The sequence below is a fragment of the Rhinopithecus roxellana genome, chromosome 3 (assembly GCF_007565055.1).
Source record: "Rhinopithecus roxellana isolate Shanxi Qingling chromosome 3, ASM756505v1, whole genome shotgun sequence".
Taxonomy (NCBI): Eukaryota; Metazoa; Chordata; class Mammalia; order Primates; family Cercopithecidae; genus Rhinopithecus; species Rhinopithecus roxellana.
The window spans coordinates 2,911,670-2,927,966 of NC_044551.1; the positions used below are offsets into that span (position 1 = coordinate 2,911,670).

Here is a 16,297-nt window from a genome sequence, read left to right on the forward strand (position 1 = left end):
CACAATAGCATTACCAACATGCACACATGAGTATTGCACAAAACCTCAAATGCAGGGAGACAGCAGATGAGATAGTCAAGATCAATGGGATTAAGCTTAGAAGGCATTTGGAATGAGGTGAAATCTTGGCTAACTTAAAAGGGAAAGTTCAGGTATGAAAATGACTTCAGGTTCAGATGGATCCAGGGGCTGAAATGATGTCACCACGACTCTGATTTTCCCTCCATTCTGTATTCCATTCATCCTTGCATGGTTTCATTTGTCAGTTAATGCTTTTTGTACATTATGGGCAAGAAGTCTATCAGCTTAGCAACCTCAGCAGAGTGTTTTTCTGTCCCAATAACAGCATATTGATCTAGGAAGGGACTCAAATTTATTCTGCTACAGCCACATATCCATTCCTGAACCAGTCATTTTGACTGTGGGATGAGATGCATGATCAGCTACATCTCAGTAATGAGCCCTCCTAGTCATATATGAAATTATTACAGGGAGGTTCTCCAAAGGAAAACATTGTTCAGGGAAAACCACTAAAAAACCATGAAGGGTATATAGAGCAGAAACAGACAATTATTCCTCAACTTTTAGACGGTAAGAAATAAGAAGAGGGCATATTTGCATAAATTATTTTGGAAAGATAAATACAAGTGTTACCAACAACATTTTAAGGCTTTGGTTTTTCAAACATTTATACTTTTAGTTACCAAACTTGTTTCCCTCCTAATAGATATCTTTTTATGTAAACCATAAATATAAAACAGATAAAAGCAAAACAACTGTGAATGAGGCAGAGAAGGTGTGAGGCTCGAACCTGCACCCACTTGGTCTCCTCCTGCAATATTGTATTAGCTACAAGTCACTTCAGAGAAACCCTGGGGCTATTTAAAATCCTGCTGGCTGAAAATATAAACAGCTTCAAGAAAGGTTTAGAAAACACTGGACAAACCTATAGATCTATGATGGACTATAAGGGAAGTGGAGGAACTTGATTTAGGAACTTGATTTATCATGAGATTTAGGTCGTGCTCACTCCCCCACTGACAAGGTATGCCCCATGTCACTGTGAAAGTAAAACACTGGCTTCGAGCTCCTGTGGCTTCTCTTATTCCAGGTAGAGGCTTTGGAATTACACAGGACTAGATTAAACTTCCACCTCCAAACTGACTGGTTATATGACCTTGGGCAATTTGCTTACTTTTCTGAACTTGTTTCCTAATGTGTAAAACGCATTTCTGTTTATTCACAGGGTCATTATGCAGGTAACAAGAGATCATATAAATAATGCATGCACCCGAGGGCGTGTCACACAATGAGCACTCAGAAGGCCAATGTCTTCATTTTATTAGCCAACAGCATTATCAAGAAATCTAGGGATGCTGCTAAATTGCCAGATAAGGATCCTTTTTTGATCAGTACAAGCCCCAAGGCTGTGGGCCTCAATGTTACTAAGAGCAACACAAATACAAACACTAATACTGATTCTGATGCTGAAAGTAATGCATACCATGTGCCAAGGACCAGTCTATATGCTTTACACCTCATCCCTCTAATCCTTACAATAATCCTAGAAGGTAGGTCCCATTATTAGTCCCATTTTACAAACAAAGAAAAAAGCTTTTAGAGAGCTTAGTTGACCTCCAACACATCCATAGCCAATGTGTGTTGATAGCCCAGTCAGAAAGTGGCCAAGGTAAGAAATGTACTGTTTGATGTAAGGAAGAATTTTCTGGTAGCGAAGGTTGTTATGAAATGGATCTGGCTACCAGCCCAGAGATCCTTAAACATAAGCTCCATTATCCTTGGAGGTTTTGCTAACCATCTGGCTGGTGGAATTAATGGATATCATAATTTCTTGATTTGGCTCTAGGAAAAGTTAAGATGGAACAAGGCATAGGGATTGAGTCCCTGAGTTTGAGCTTTATCAGCTTTTTTTCCTTGTTCCTCCTCTGCTCCATTTATCAGAACCTGCAGCTCTCCATAAAAGTCACTGGAACCATCTTTTAGCTCCATCTCCACTCTTTGCTCCAAATCCTCCCTTCTCCTCTGGTTTCTCTCTGGAGCCTGTGCATTTAGTTCTCTCTCTCTCGGCCTTGTGTCTTCTGATTGGCAACTTCATTAGACAGTCTGCCTGACTTTTGCTTTGATTTCTCCTTCTGAGCTCCACACCCTATGGCCCTGGGCAATATGATGTCCTGACTCAGGCCCAGACCTCCTAACCCAAATGGCCCCTGCTTTTCACAGAGGTAAGTTAAATGGTACTAGGTTTGCTCACCACTCGGTTCCATTTTCTGAGGTTTGAAGGGCTCATTACTTAATCATCATATTTTGTTGTTTTTTGACCCCTTCTCACCCTCCCTAAAGCCCTAAAGTGTTTTGGGTGATTAAAGAACAGACGTCGTTGTTACTGAGCCTTACAAGCACACGAAACAAAATAAAACCGAAGAAAAGGGTTTTAAGATTCCCAAAACATCAAGTGGCAACAGAGGATACAGGCTAGCAATTATAATTCCCTATCTATAAATTCCTATTTTGGAAAATGCAATTATTATAATAATAGCACATGAAGAATCTTACTCATATCACCCAGCCCATATCATCTCCGTGTCCGCTCTTGAGATGTGCTGTCATACGTAAACAATATATTAAATTTTGACTGAAACGTAGCCCACACTCCCATCTCATCTTTGTAGTCTGTGTTAGTCTGTTCTCATGCTGCTGTAAGGACATACCAGAGACTGGGTAATTTATAAAGGAAAGAGGTTTAAGGTTTAATTGACTCACAATTCTGCATGGCTGGGGAGGCCTCAGAAAACTTACAATAAAGGCAGAAGGGGAAGCAAAGAAATCTTTATTCACATGATGGCAGGAAGGAGAAGTGCTGAGCAAAAGAGGAAAAAGCCCTTTATAAAACCAGATCTCGTGAGAACTCACTCATGAGAACAGCATGAGGGTAACCAATCCCATGGTTAAATTACCTCCCACTCGGTCCCTCCCATGACACGTGGGGTTTATGGAACTACAACTCAAGATGAGATTTGGGTGGGGACACAGCAAAACCATATCACATTCCCTCTGGTTACTTTACTTATATATTAAACAAACAAACAAACAAACAAACAAAACCAAAAAAGAAAACCAGAAGTAATGGGTAGCTGATGCAAAAGAAACAGATCTTTTTATTTTTATTATTTTTATCTAAACCTCTTAGCGTTTCATAATTACCTTCACCCAACTTGGTTAACAACACATTTCCTGCAATTTTCCCTCAGCTTTTCCACTGTGTAACTATCAATGCTTGGCCAGAGAGTCAGACTGGAATTCACAAAGAGGCTTCACCCTTTTCTGTTCTTTGTGCCCCTAGATATGTTTCCAGTGGTTTTTAAAATGTATATAAACAACTTTATTGAGATCTAATTCACATAGCATACAAGGTACCCATTTAAAGGGTACAGTGTAATGGTTTTTAGTATATTCACAAAGTTGTTCAGCCATTACTATAATCAATTTTAGAGCTCTTTTATCACCCTCCAAAGGAACCCCATATCCACTAGCAGTCACTGCCTCTTCTTCCTTCCTGCAGTGACTCACCACCTGTCACAGGTGAGCAGCAGAGATTGTGGAAATACTGTTGCACCTTTGATTCGCTCTTCATTACGATTTCAATCTGGAAGGTTCATGACTGGTATCATATGAAAAAGACACATGCACACACATGTTTATAGCAACACAATTCACAATTGCAAAAATATAGAACCAACATAAATGCCCGTCAACCAATGAATGCATAAAGAAAATATGATATATATACACCATGGAATACTACTCATCTAAAAACTGGAATGAAATAATGGCCTTTGTCGCAACTTGGATGGAACTAGAGGCCATTCTTTTAAGTGACGTTACTCAGGAATGGAAAATCAACTATGTATGTTCTCACTTATAAGTGGGGGCTAAGCTATGAGGATACAAAGGCATAAGAATGATACAATGGACTTGGGGAACTCGGGGGGAATGGTGGGAGGAGGTGAGGAATAAAAGACTACATACTGGGTACAGTGTACACTGCTCAGGTGACGGGTGAACCAAAATCTCAGAAATCACCACTAAAGACCTCATCCATGCAACTGAACACAACCTGTTTCCCCAAAACTACTCAAATTTTTAAAATAAGGTTCATGACTGGGCTGGGGGAGTGGTGCACTCCCCCATGAGGCTCAAGAAGCCATCTATTAGGAGGAATTCCAGTGCAAATGACTAAGGGTGATATTTCAATATTGCTACCAATATCTGCCAGTAATTTTCCACACAGGCCTAACTACTTGTAAATGAGTATTTACAACTTTCCTTTTTCCCAGGAACCATTTCTGAACTGGAAAAGATATATATATATATTTCTTGAGATGGAGTCTTGCTCTGTCACCCAGGCTGGAGTGCGGTGGTGCTGCAAGCTCCACGTCCTGGGTTCACGCCATTCTCCTGCCTCAACCTCCAGAGTAGCTGGGACTACAGGCGCCCACCACCACGCTCGGCTAATTTTTTGTATTTTTAGTAGAGATGGGGTTTCACTGTGTTAGCCAGGAAGGTCTCAATCTCCTGGCCTCATGATCCGCCCACCCTGGGTCTCCCAAAGGGCTGGGATTATAGGCGTGAGCCATAGCACCTGGCAGAAAAGATATTTTAAAAAATTCCTTGTCAAAATTCTGTACGCAAAATTATTTTCTTCTGGCCCTCTGAGCCGCGCCCTCTGCTCCCTGCAGCCCCCAGGCCCCCTTCCTCTCTCTAAGCACTCTTGAAATTCTGGGCCTTCTTATGGCCCCAGCAAGCCAGGGTCCCCACCTTTGGTGCATCACCAGGCTCAGACGTAATTCCACACTTCTAGTGGGTTCTTTCTGCCTGTCCATGCTTCATCCCCCATCAGAGCTCAACTGCTCATCTTTTAATACATCTCTTATACTCCAGGCATTAGTTTATTTTTTTTTAATTGTACTGAGTGGTACTAAATTACAACATCATCTTCCTAGTTCACATAATCTCTTAGCCTGGTGTAAAGAAAGCACTCTGAAAGCTGTTGCTCTATTTAAGCATGAAAATCAGTGTTCTGAATAATTGTGTGGAGGAACAACAGTGGGTAGAGGAAGGGGAGAGAAGGGAGGTGTGATTCTTTTAGGGATTAAATGCAGCTTAGTAAGAGGTCTGTGTCAGAAGCCGAACTATAAATCTGGTGACGCAGCAGTGGGAGAAACAGCTCCCCCATTAAGCAAGGAGTGTTAGCTCTCTGGATGTGCTGTGGTATCATTCTCTGCATGTCTTAATGTTTAAATCCTAATGTAACCTGCTGAAAATAATTTTCAGTGCTAATTAATGTTCATAGTAAATGCTGCTTATAGGTAATTTTGGTGGTGTTAAATGTGGAGTCAGATGCTAGAGCAGGGCTTCTCGAATTTGAGTGTGCACAGAATCATGGGGAGCTTCTTAAATTCAGATTCCTGGGTCCCACCTCCAGAGTTTCAGTGGCTGGGCAGGCCCAGCATTACACAGGTTCTCAGTGGGTCCAGGCCACACTTGGAGAAAAATCATGTGGGAAATATCCCAGGTAGGAATAACAGATGTGTGATGCAAACTTGCAGATGGCACAGGATTCCCTCTGTGTTTCTTCTCTCTGCTTGCCATGGAGAGGGTAAAAATATATGTAGAGGTGGGTACCTGGGAAATGTTACCAGACACTTTGCTGTTTGAAGTTAAATGTCTCAAAGGCTTCATGAAAGATGCCTAGATTAAACATTATTTCTGGGTGTGTCTGTGAGAGTGTTTCTGAATGAGACAAGCATTTGAATTGGTGGAATCAGTAAAGTAGATGGCCCTCCACTATATGGGTTGACATCAACCAGTTTGTTTACGGCCTTGCTATGGTTTGAATATTTGTGTCCTCTCCTAAATTTACATTGAAGCTTAATCCCCAGTGCAACAGTATTAAGAGGTGGGGCCTTGAGAATGTGATTAGCCCATGAGGGCTCCATCCTTATGAATATTAATATCTTATAAAAGGTATTGCCTCTCCGTCTCTTCCTCCACGTGAGACTCGCATTCATCCCCTCCAGAGGATTCAGCAACAAGGCACCATCTTGGAAGAAGAGAGTAGCCCTCACAGACACCAAATCTGCCAGTGCCTTGGACTTCCCAGCCTCCAGAACTGTGACCAGTAAACTTATATTGTTAATAAATAACTCAGCCTGTGGTATTTTTTTATAGCAGTCCAAAGGACTAAGACAGGCCTGGGTAGAAAAAAAAAAAAGGTAGAGAAGAGAGGAATTCACCCCACCCCCCAATTTTATTATTTCACCTCACTGCTGGAGCTGGGACATGTTATCTCCTGCTCTCAAACTGGAAGTTACACCATAGGCTTCCCTACTTCTCAGGTTTTGGACACAGGCAGAATTACACCATGGGCTTTCCTGGGGCTCCAGTCTTGCAGACCCTGAGACTTCTCAGTGTCCATAATTGTGGGAGCCAATTTCTCACAATCATTTTCTTGCTCTCTCTCTCTCCCTCCCTGACTCCCCACTCTCCCTCTTCCTATATATAAATATATATGTGTGTATCTATACTATATATCTATACTGTATATCTATACTGTATATATATGTATATACACACATACATACATTTTTACAAATTGATATGGTTTGGCTGTGTCCCCACCCAAATCTCATCTTGAATTCCCATGTGTTGTGGGAGGTAACTGAATCATGGGGTTAAGTCTTTTCCATGCTGTTCTCGTGATAGTGAATAAGTCTTATGAGATCTGATGGTTTTAAAAAGAGGAGTTCCCCTGCACACGTTCTCTCATTTTTTTGCCTGCCATTAACCATGTAAGATGTGACTTGCTCCTCCTTGCCTTCCACCATGATGGTGAGGCTTCCCCAGCCATGTGAAATTGTAAGTCCAATTAAACCTCTTTCTTTTGTAAATTGCTCAGTCTTGGGTATGTCTTTACCAGCAGCGTGAAAATGGACTGATATACAAATATAGAGATGTATTAGATATACATATTTGTGTATATGTACAATAGAGAGAGAGAGTGAGAGAGAGAAGGAAAGACAGAGAGAATGAGAGTGAGATTTATTATGAGGAATTGGCTCATGTGATTATGGAGACTGAAAAGTCCCATGATCTTCCATCTGCAAGCTGGAGACCTAGGAAAGCCAACCACTGATGTAATACACACACACACCCACACACATACACATTCACACAAACACACACACTCATGCATACTCACATACGTACTCATATACACACACACACACACAACTAACATGTTCTGAAGAGTAAAGGCTAGTTGTCCTACAGAGTATTCCATGTTCTAGATTCTCTTGACATTTTCCTTGCAATTCAAATCAATTCAATCATGATTCATCCATTTATGGCTAGGATGCCACCTGCTGAGGTTGGGTACCTTCCACTGCATGACTTCAAGGAGCACACAATGAAAGGTAACCCATTACTAGTGATGGCATGAGCGTACTATTGTTCTCAGTATTTCTCCACTCCCCACGGGACTTTCTTTTTTAATGGGGGGAGATTTTACTCTTATTTTCCAACTGCTAGTGCCTGCCTGCAGGATCTGCCTGACTCCTCACTCTCATATAGCTCATGAGTTGGCTCTGCTTTTTTCACTTTTCTACCACATGTACATTGGAGAGAAGAGTAGTATTTTCTGTCATCTAGTTATGTTGTGGGCTCAAGTTATAGATGATTTTATATATTCTCCTTGTTGATATGCATGGTTCTTGGAAGACGTATGAAAACTAAGGATTTAGGAGTCCTGCCATTATTCTATGGGAATTTGGAAGTCCCGAATGAGGTTCTAATGTCAAGTTTTCTTAAAGCTTGTAAGAGCTGGAGCCAGACATGAGCTCTGAATATAATCAATTGACTTTGACTCTAAGGAAATACTTATAATGAATTAAAGCATCTTAACCTACATCTGAGATGAATATAAAGGTTACACAGGTAGGGATGGATAGTTCTTAAAATGAGTATAATGGTTGTTATTTGCTTTTCTTCCTTCATATTTTGTTTCAAATTATTTGATAGCATTTCTAACTGACTATCGTATTAATGATGTTTTATTTTCAATACACTGCATCTCCATAGGGAAATCATAGTTGCCTGCAGTTGTGTGTTAATCTGTGCTGCCAATCAATCTAGGAAGCAATATAATATACTCCTTAAAACCTCTGAAATCGAAAAATCATCCAAGATGGCCAAATAGGAACAGCTCCAGGCTACAGCTCCCAGCGTAAGTGACCCAGAATTTGGGTGATTTCTGCATTTCCAATTGAGGTACCAGGTACATCTCACTGGGGCATGTCAGACAGTGGGTACAGGACAGTGGGTGCAGCCCACCAAGCAAGAGTCAAAGCAGGGTGAGGCATCACCTCACCTGGGAAGCACAAGGGGTAAGGGAATTCCCTTTCCTAGCCAAGGGAAACCATGACACACAGCACTTGGAGAATTGGGTCACTTCCACCCTAATACTGTGCTTTTCCAAGGGTCTTAGCAAATGGCACACCAGGAGATTATATCCTGTGCCTGACTCAGAGGGTCCCATGCCCAAGGGGCCTCCCTCATTGCTAGCATAGCAGTCTGAGATCTAACTGCAAGGTGGCAGTGAGGCTGGGGGAGGGGTGCCCACCATTGCTGAGGCTTGAGTAGGCAAACAAAGCAGCCAGGAAGCTCAAACTGGGTGGATCCCACCACAGTTCAAGGAGGCCTGCCTGCCTCTGTAGACTCCAACTCTGGGGACAGGGCATAGCCAAACAAAAGGAAGCAGAAACCTCTGCAGATGTAAATGTCCCTGTCTGACAGCTTTGAAGACAGTAGTGGTTCTCCCAGCACAGAGTTTGAGATCTGAGAACGGACAGACTGCCTCCTCAAGTGGGTCCCTGACCCCTCAGTAGCCTAACTGGGAGGCACCCTCCAGTAGGAGCAGACTGACACCTTACATGGCTGGGTACCCCTGTGAGACAAAGTTTCCAGGGGAATGATCAGACAGCAACATTTGCTGTTCAGCAATATTCACTTTTCTGCAGCCTCCGTTGCTGATACCCAGGCAAACAGTGTCTGAAGTGGACCTCCAACAAACTCCAACAGACCTGCAGCTGAGGGTCCTCACTGTTAGAAGGAAAACTAACAAACAGAAAGGACACCCACACCAAAACTCCATCAGTACGTCACCATCACCAAAGACCAAAGGTGGATAAAACCACAAAGATGGGGAAAAAACAGAGCAGAAAAGCTGAAAATTCCAAAAATCAGAGCACCTTCCCCCTCCAAAGGAACACAGCTCTTCACCAGCAACAGAACAAAGCTGGATGGAGAATGACTTTGACGAGTTCAGAGAAGAAGGCTTCAGACAATCAAACTTCTCTGAGCTAAAGGAGGAAGTTCGAACCCATCACAAAGGAGCTAAAAACCTTGAGAAATGATTAGACAAATGGCTAATTAGAATAACCAACGTAGAGAAGTCCTTAAATGACCTGATAGAGCTGAAAACCATGGCACAAGAACTATGTGACAAAAGCACAAGCTTCAGTAACTGACTCAATCAACTGGAAGAAAGGGTATCAGTGATTGAAGATCAAATGAATGAAATGAAGCAAGAAGAGAAGTTTAGAGAAAAAAGAGTAAAAAGAAATGAACAAAGCCTCCAAGAAACACGGGACTATGTGAAAAGGCCAAATCTACGTCTGATTGCTGTACCTGAAAGTGACGGAGAGAATGGAACCCAGGTGGAAAACACTCTGCAGGATATTATCCGGGAGACCTTCCCCAACCTAGTAGGGCAGGCCAATATTCAAATTCAGGAAATACAGAGAACGCCACAAAGATACTCCTCGAGAAGAGCAACTCCAAAACACATAATTGTCAGACTCACCAAAGTTGAAATGAAGGAAAAAATGATAAGGGTAGGCAGAGAGAAAGTCGGGTTACCCACAAAGGGAAGCCCATCAGACTAACAGCAGATCTCTCAGCAGAAACTCTACAAGCCAGAAGAGAGTGGGGACCAACATTCAACATTCTTAAAGAAAAGAATTTTCAACTCAGAATTTCAGATCCAGCCAAACTAAGTTTCATAAGTGAAGGAGAAATAAAATCCTTTACAGACAAGCAAATGCTTAGAGATTTTGTCACCACCAGGCCTGTCCTACAAGAGCTCCTGAAGGAAGCACTAAACATGGAAAGGAACAACCGGTATCAGCCACTGCGAAAACATGCCAAAATGTAAAGACCATCGATGCTAGGAAGAAACTGCATCAACTAATGAGTAAAATAACCAGCTAACATCATAATGACAGGATCAGGTTCACACATAACAATATTAACCTTAAATGTAAATGGGCTAAATGGTCCAATTAAAAGACACAGACTGGCAAATTGGATAGAGTCAAGACCCATCAGTTTGCTGTATTCAGGAGACCCATCTCATGTGCAGAGACATACATAGGCTCAAAATAAAGGGATGGAGGAAGATCTACCAAGCAAATGGAAAACAAAAAAAGGCAGGAGTTGCAATGCTAGTCTCTGATAAAACAGACTTTAAACCAAAAAAGATCAAAAGAGACAAAGAAGGCTATTACATAATGGTAAAGAGATCAATTCAACAAGAAGAGCTAACTACCCTAAATATATATGCACCCAATACAGGAGCACCCACATTCATAAAGCAAGTCCTTAGAGACTTACAAAGAGACTTTACTCCCACACAATAATAATGGGAGACTTTAACATCCCACTGTCGACATTAGAAAGATCAACGAGACAGAAAGTTAAGTAGGATATCCAGGAATTGAACTCGGCTCTGCACCAAGTGGACCTAATAGACATCTACAGAACTCTCCACCCCAAATCAACAGAATATACATTCTTCTCAGCACCACATCGCACTTATTCCAAAATTGACCACATAGTTGGAAGTAAAGCACTCCTCAGCAAATGCACAAGAACAGAAATTATAACAAACTGTCTCTCAGACCACAGTGCAATCAAACTAGAAGTCAGGATTAAGAAACTCATTCAAAACAGCTCAACTACACGGAAACTAAACAACCTGCTCCTGAATGACTACTGGGCACATAACGAAATGAAGGCAGAAATAAAGATGTTCTTTGAAACCAATGAGAACAAAGATACCACATCAGAATCTCTGGGACACATTTAAAGCAGTGTATACAGGGAAATTTATAGCACTAAATGCCCACAAGAGAAAGCAGGAAAGACCTAAAATTGACACCCTAACATCACAATTAAAAGACCTAGAGAAGCAAGAGCAAACACATTCAAAAGCTAGCAGAAGGCAAGAAATAACTAAGATCAGAGCAGAATTGAAGCAGATAAAGACACAAAAAACCCTTCAAAAAAATCAATGAATGCAGAGGCTGGTATTTTGAAGAGATCAACAAAATTGATAGACCACTAGCAAGACTAATAAAGAAGAAAAGAGAGAAGAATCAAATAGATGCAATAAGAAATGATAAAGGGGATATCACCACCGACCCCACAGAAATACAAACTACTATCAGAGAATACTATAGACACCTCTACGCAAATAAACTAGAAAACCTAGAAGAAATGGATAAATTCCTGAACACATACACTCTCCCAAAACTAAACCAGGAAGAAGTTGAATCCCTGAATAGACCAATAGCAGGCTCTGAAATTGAGGCAATAATTAATAGCCTAGCAACAAAAAAAAGTCCAGGACCAGATGGATTCACAGCCAAATTCCACCAGAGGTACAAGGAGGAGCTGGTACCATTCCTTCTGAAACTATTCCAATCAATAGAAAGAGAGGGAATCCTCCCTAACTCATTTCATAAGGCCAACATCACCCTGATACCAAAGCCTGTCAGAAACACAACAAAGAAAGAGAATTTTAGACCAATATCCCTGATGAACATCAATGCAAAAATCCTCAGTAAAATACTGGCAAACCGAATCCAGCAGCACATCAAAAAGCTTATCCACCATGATCAAGTGGGCTTCATCCCTGGGATGCAAGGCTGGTTCAACATACACAAATTAATAAACGTAATCCAGCATATAAACAGAACCAAAGGCAAAAACCACATGATTATCTCAATAGATGCAGAAAAGACCTTAGACAAAATTCAATAGCCCTTCATGCTAAAAACTCTCTATAAATTCAGTATTGATGGAACGTACCTCAAAATAATAAGAGCTATTTATGACAAACCCACAGCCAATATCATACTGAATGGGCAAAAACTGGAAAAATTCCCTTTGAAAACTGGCACAGGACAGGGATGCCCTCTCTCACCACTCCTATTCAACATAGTGTTGGAAGTTCTGGCCAGGGCAATCAGGCAGAAGAAAGAAATAAAGGGTATTCAGTTAGGATAAGAGGAAGTCAAATTGCCCCTGTTTGCAGATGACATGATTGTATATTTAGAAAACCCCATCGTCTCAGCCCAAAATCTCCTTTTAGGTATTATTGCCTAATACCATTCAGGACATAGGCATGGGCAAGGACTTCATGTCCAAAACACCAAAAGCAATGGGAACAAAAGCCAAAATTGACAAATGGGATCTAATTAAACTAAAGAGCTTTTGCACAGCAAAAGAAACTACCATCAGAATGAACAGGCAACCTACAGAATGGGAGAAAATTTTTGCAATCTACTCATCTGACAAAGAGCTAATATCCAGAACCTACAAAGAACTCAAACAAATTTACGAGAAAAAAAAAAAAAACCATCAAAAAGTGGGCAAAGGATATGAAAAGACACTTCTCAAAAGAAGACATTTATGCAGCCAACAGACACATGAAAAAATGCTCATCATCACTTGCCATCAGGGAAATGCAAATCAAAACCACAATGAGATACCATCTCACACCAGTTAGAATGGCAATCATTAAAAAGTCAGGAAACAACAGATGCTGGAGAGGATGTGGAGAAATAGGAACACTTTTAAACGGTTGGTAGGACTGTAAACTAGTTCAACCATTATGGAAGACAGTGTGGTGATTCCTCAAGGATCTAGAACTAGAAATACCATTTGACCCAGACATCCCATTACTGGGTATATACCCAAAGGATTACAAATCATGCTGCTATAAAGACACATGCACACGTATGTTTATTGCGGCACTATTCACAATAGCACAGACTTGGAACCAACCCAAATGTACATCAATGACAGACTGGATTAAGAAAATGTGGCACATATACACCATGGAATACTATGTAGCCATAGAAAAGGATGAATTCATGTCCTTTGTAGGGACATGGATGCAGCTGGAAACCATCATTCTCAGCAAACTATCACAAGAAAAGAAAACCAAACACCACATGTTCTCTGTCATAGTTGGGAACTAAACAATGAGAACACTTGGACACAGGAAGGGGCACATCACATACTGGGGTCTCTCGTGGGGTGGGGGAGAGGGGAGGGATAGCATTAGGAGATATACCTAATGTAAATGACGAGTTAATGGGTGCAGCACAACAACATGGCACATGTATACATACGTAACAAACCCGCACATTGCGTACATGTACCCTAGAACTTAAAGTATATATATAACAAAAACCTCTAAAATCTCAGCCCACGCCTCAGTTTAGTTGAAGGTAGCCGTGGCACAGGGCTAAGAAACAAGAAACTTCTCATACATACAAGCTAGAGCAATAATGTGATGAGAAGTCACCTGCAAATGGTTAATTTCATGTTTTAACTTGACTGGGCCAAGGGATGCTCAGATAGTGGGTCAATATTGTTTCTAAGTGTGTCTGTAAGGGTGTTTCTGGAAGAGATTAGCATTTAAGTTGACAGACTGTGTAAAGAAGATCTGCCCTCACAAATGTAGGCAGGCATCATCCAATCCTTTGAGGGCCTAAATAGAACAAAAAAGGCAGAGGAGAGGTAAATTTGCTCTTTTGTTGAGTGGGGACATCCATTTTCTCCTGCCCTCACACATGGGAGCTCCTGGTTCTCAGACCGTCAGACCCTGGGACTTACTCCACTAGTCCCCCAGTTATCAGGTCAGTTACACCATTGATTCCCCTGGCTCTCAGGCCTTTGGCCTTGGACTGGAATTTATACCAATGGCCTCCTCGTTCTCAGGCCTTTGAACTCATACTGAATTATACCACTAGCTGTCCTCGTTCTCTAGCTTGCTGATGGCATAGGGTGGGACTTGTTGGCCTACATAATCTGGTGAGCCAGTTTCTATAATAAATCTCCTCTTACATAGCTATATGTTTCCTATTGGTTCTGTTTCTCTGGAGAACCCTGAATAATACCTCACCTTAAATCCTTTCTGGTTAATCCATTCTTAAAAATTAATTTATTGATACTAAATGTTCCTTCAGTTAAAAATATTTCTCCTGCAGAAACTTAGAGAGTCACAAAACCATTTAGAGAGAGATCTTCTCCTTCAGGACCCTCACTTTATGACAAAGAAGCTGAGGTCCAGTTACTTGTTCAAGGTTATACTACTAGTCAAAGGCAGATTCAGAAAGACTGTTAAGAAGTCAGGATAAAGGCAGGAAATACAGGAACTTGTAAGGACATACATTCAGTATGGACAAGGACATACATTCAGTAAGACAGGTCTGTGAGTTCCTCAAATTACAGCTCAGAGCCAGAGGTGGAACGTCTATAAATAAGGCTTTCTCTGCTTTTTGTGTACCTCCAGGGACATGGGAATATTGCACATTTTGTCTAAAATTACATCTCCCATCTCACTGTCTGTCCGGCTTTCTCCTCAAGACTCCCTCTTCCTAAATTGATCACATATAGACATAATTTACGTTTTTAAATTTGCTCATGTGTACCGTTGCAGACTCTTTTATTGGAATAAAAATAGAAGCAGTCCTACTTGAGGCATTAAAATCAAATGACCCCATTAAGCCCAGCCAGTCCTTGTCAGCCTTATAAATCACTTTCAAAATGTTGTAGAGTATCATTGGGATTTTAAGGAAAAATCTTCACTCAGGGCCATTAACAGAAGCAGTATTTCTTTTGTTCTCTTGTTTCTCCCTTGGCCTGAAAAATTCTTTGTGCTTTCAGTCTCCTTCTAAATCAGCACATCAATTTCTGGCTATTGGCCCAGGAAAGATGTGCTTGAACCCATTAGACTGAGAGCATTTCATTGCATCCCAGCCCCAGAAGATTAAGTGGCCAGGATGACTTCACGTGAAAAGCTGGAATAAGAACTATCCCTGCTCCCTGACACCACAACTAATGCAAGGCGAAAGAGTAAGTATTTTGGACCTAGACAATCTCCTCCCTGAAGGAAAGAGCACATGGATGCAAACTCAGGTAACCCAGGGCCAGAAATTCCTTCTGTTCCTACAAGTAAAGCTTCAGAGGGATATATTACATTAAAATAAACCAATTATGGGGACATGCCTTCTTAAGTGCAGTGTTCTTGTGTAACTCTAGAACAATATGTTCATCCTTTGGGCCAATGTCCATTTCATGGGAGTTATTTTTCTAACCAAGGTGAAAGCATTAGCTTGGTCTCTTTTTCTGCCAGCTGCTCTGCACTGGAGGATTTTCACTCAGCTTGTCATTCTTGCCTCTCTTTGCCTCCCTGCTCCCTTGAGTACAGGCTGTGCTCACTTTGCAGGGTAGCATGAGATCATAAAAATAACTGCACAAGCTGAAACCATGCAAGATGATCTTATTAATCAACGGAAAAATGTTACAATGTTCTGTGATTGTTACAAATTTTTGTAGAAACATTAAAAACTCTCTTACTTTTGGTTATAAATGTTTAGAAACATGAAAAATAGTAAAATTATTATTTATTTTGTATACTGTAATTTAAAATATTAGAAATATTGAGATTTAAATTACTTTATTTCTCTAAAATATTCTATTTCTCAAAAGTACTTCGAACGGGTAATTGCCTTCTTCTTGTTGCATAATTTATGATACAAAGCAGGCATCCTTTCAATGCCTATGATTTCATCATATTCTTTTTTAAGTTCGGATCAGCTCCCAAGATTTTATCCTCTGTACTTTCAACGTCATGAAATATATCTGAGAGTTCCTTTAATATAAGGTTTTGTTTTTGTTTTTTGCCAGTATCATTTCCTCTGGGACATATGTCAGTAAGTTTGATTTGTTCCTCTGCCTGCAGATCTCTCAAACAGCAGTGGTGTTAACATTCTCACTGTCACTATTCTATAATTTCACTGATGTTCAATACAAATTTCACTTTCAGCATTATCACTTCTTGTTTGTTTGCTGCACTTTCATCTTT

At 40.9% G+C, this 16,297-nt stretch overlaps 1 pseudogene; it reads left to right on the forward strand.

Moving 5' to 3' along the window:
* Positions 1 to 1,309: 1,309 nt before the first annotated feature.
* The window catches only part of LOC104653760, a 74,887-nt pseudogene continuing 59,899 nt past the window's right edge, over positions 1,310 to 16,297 (forward strand).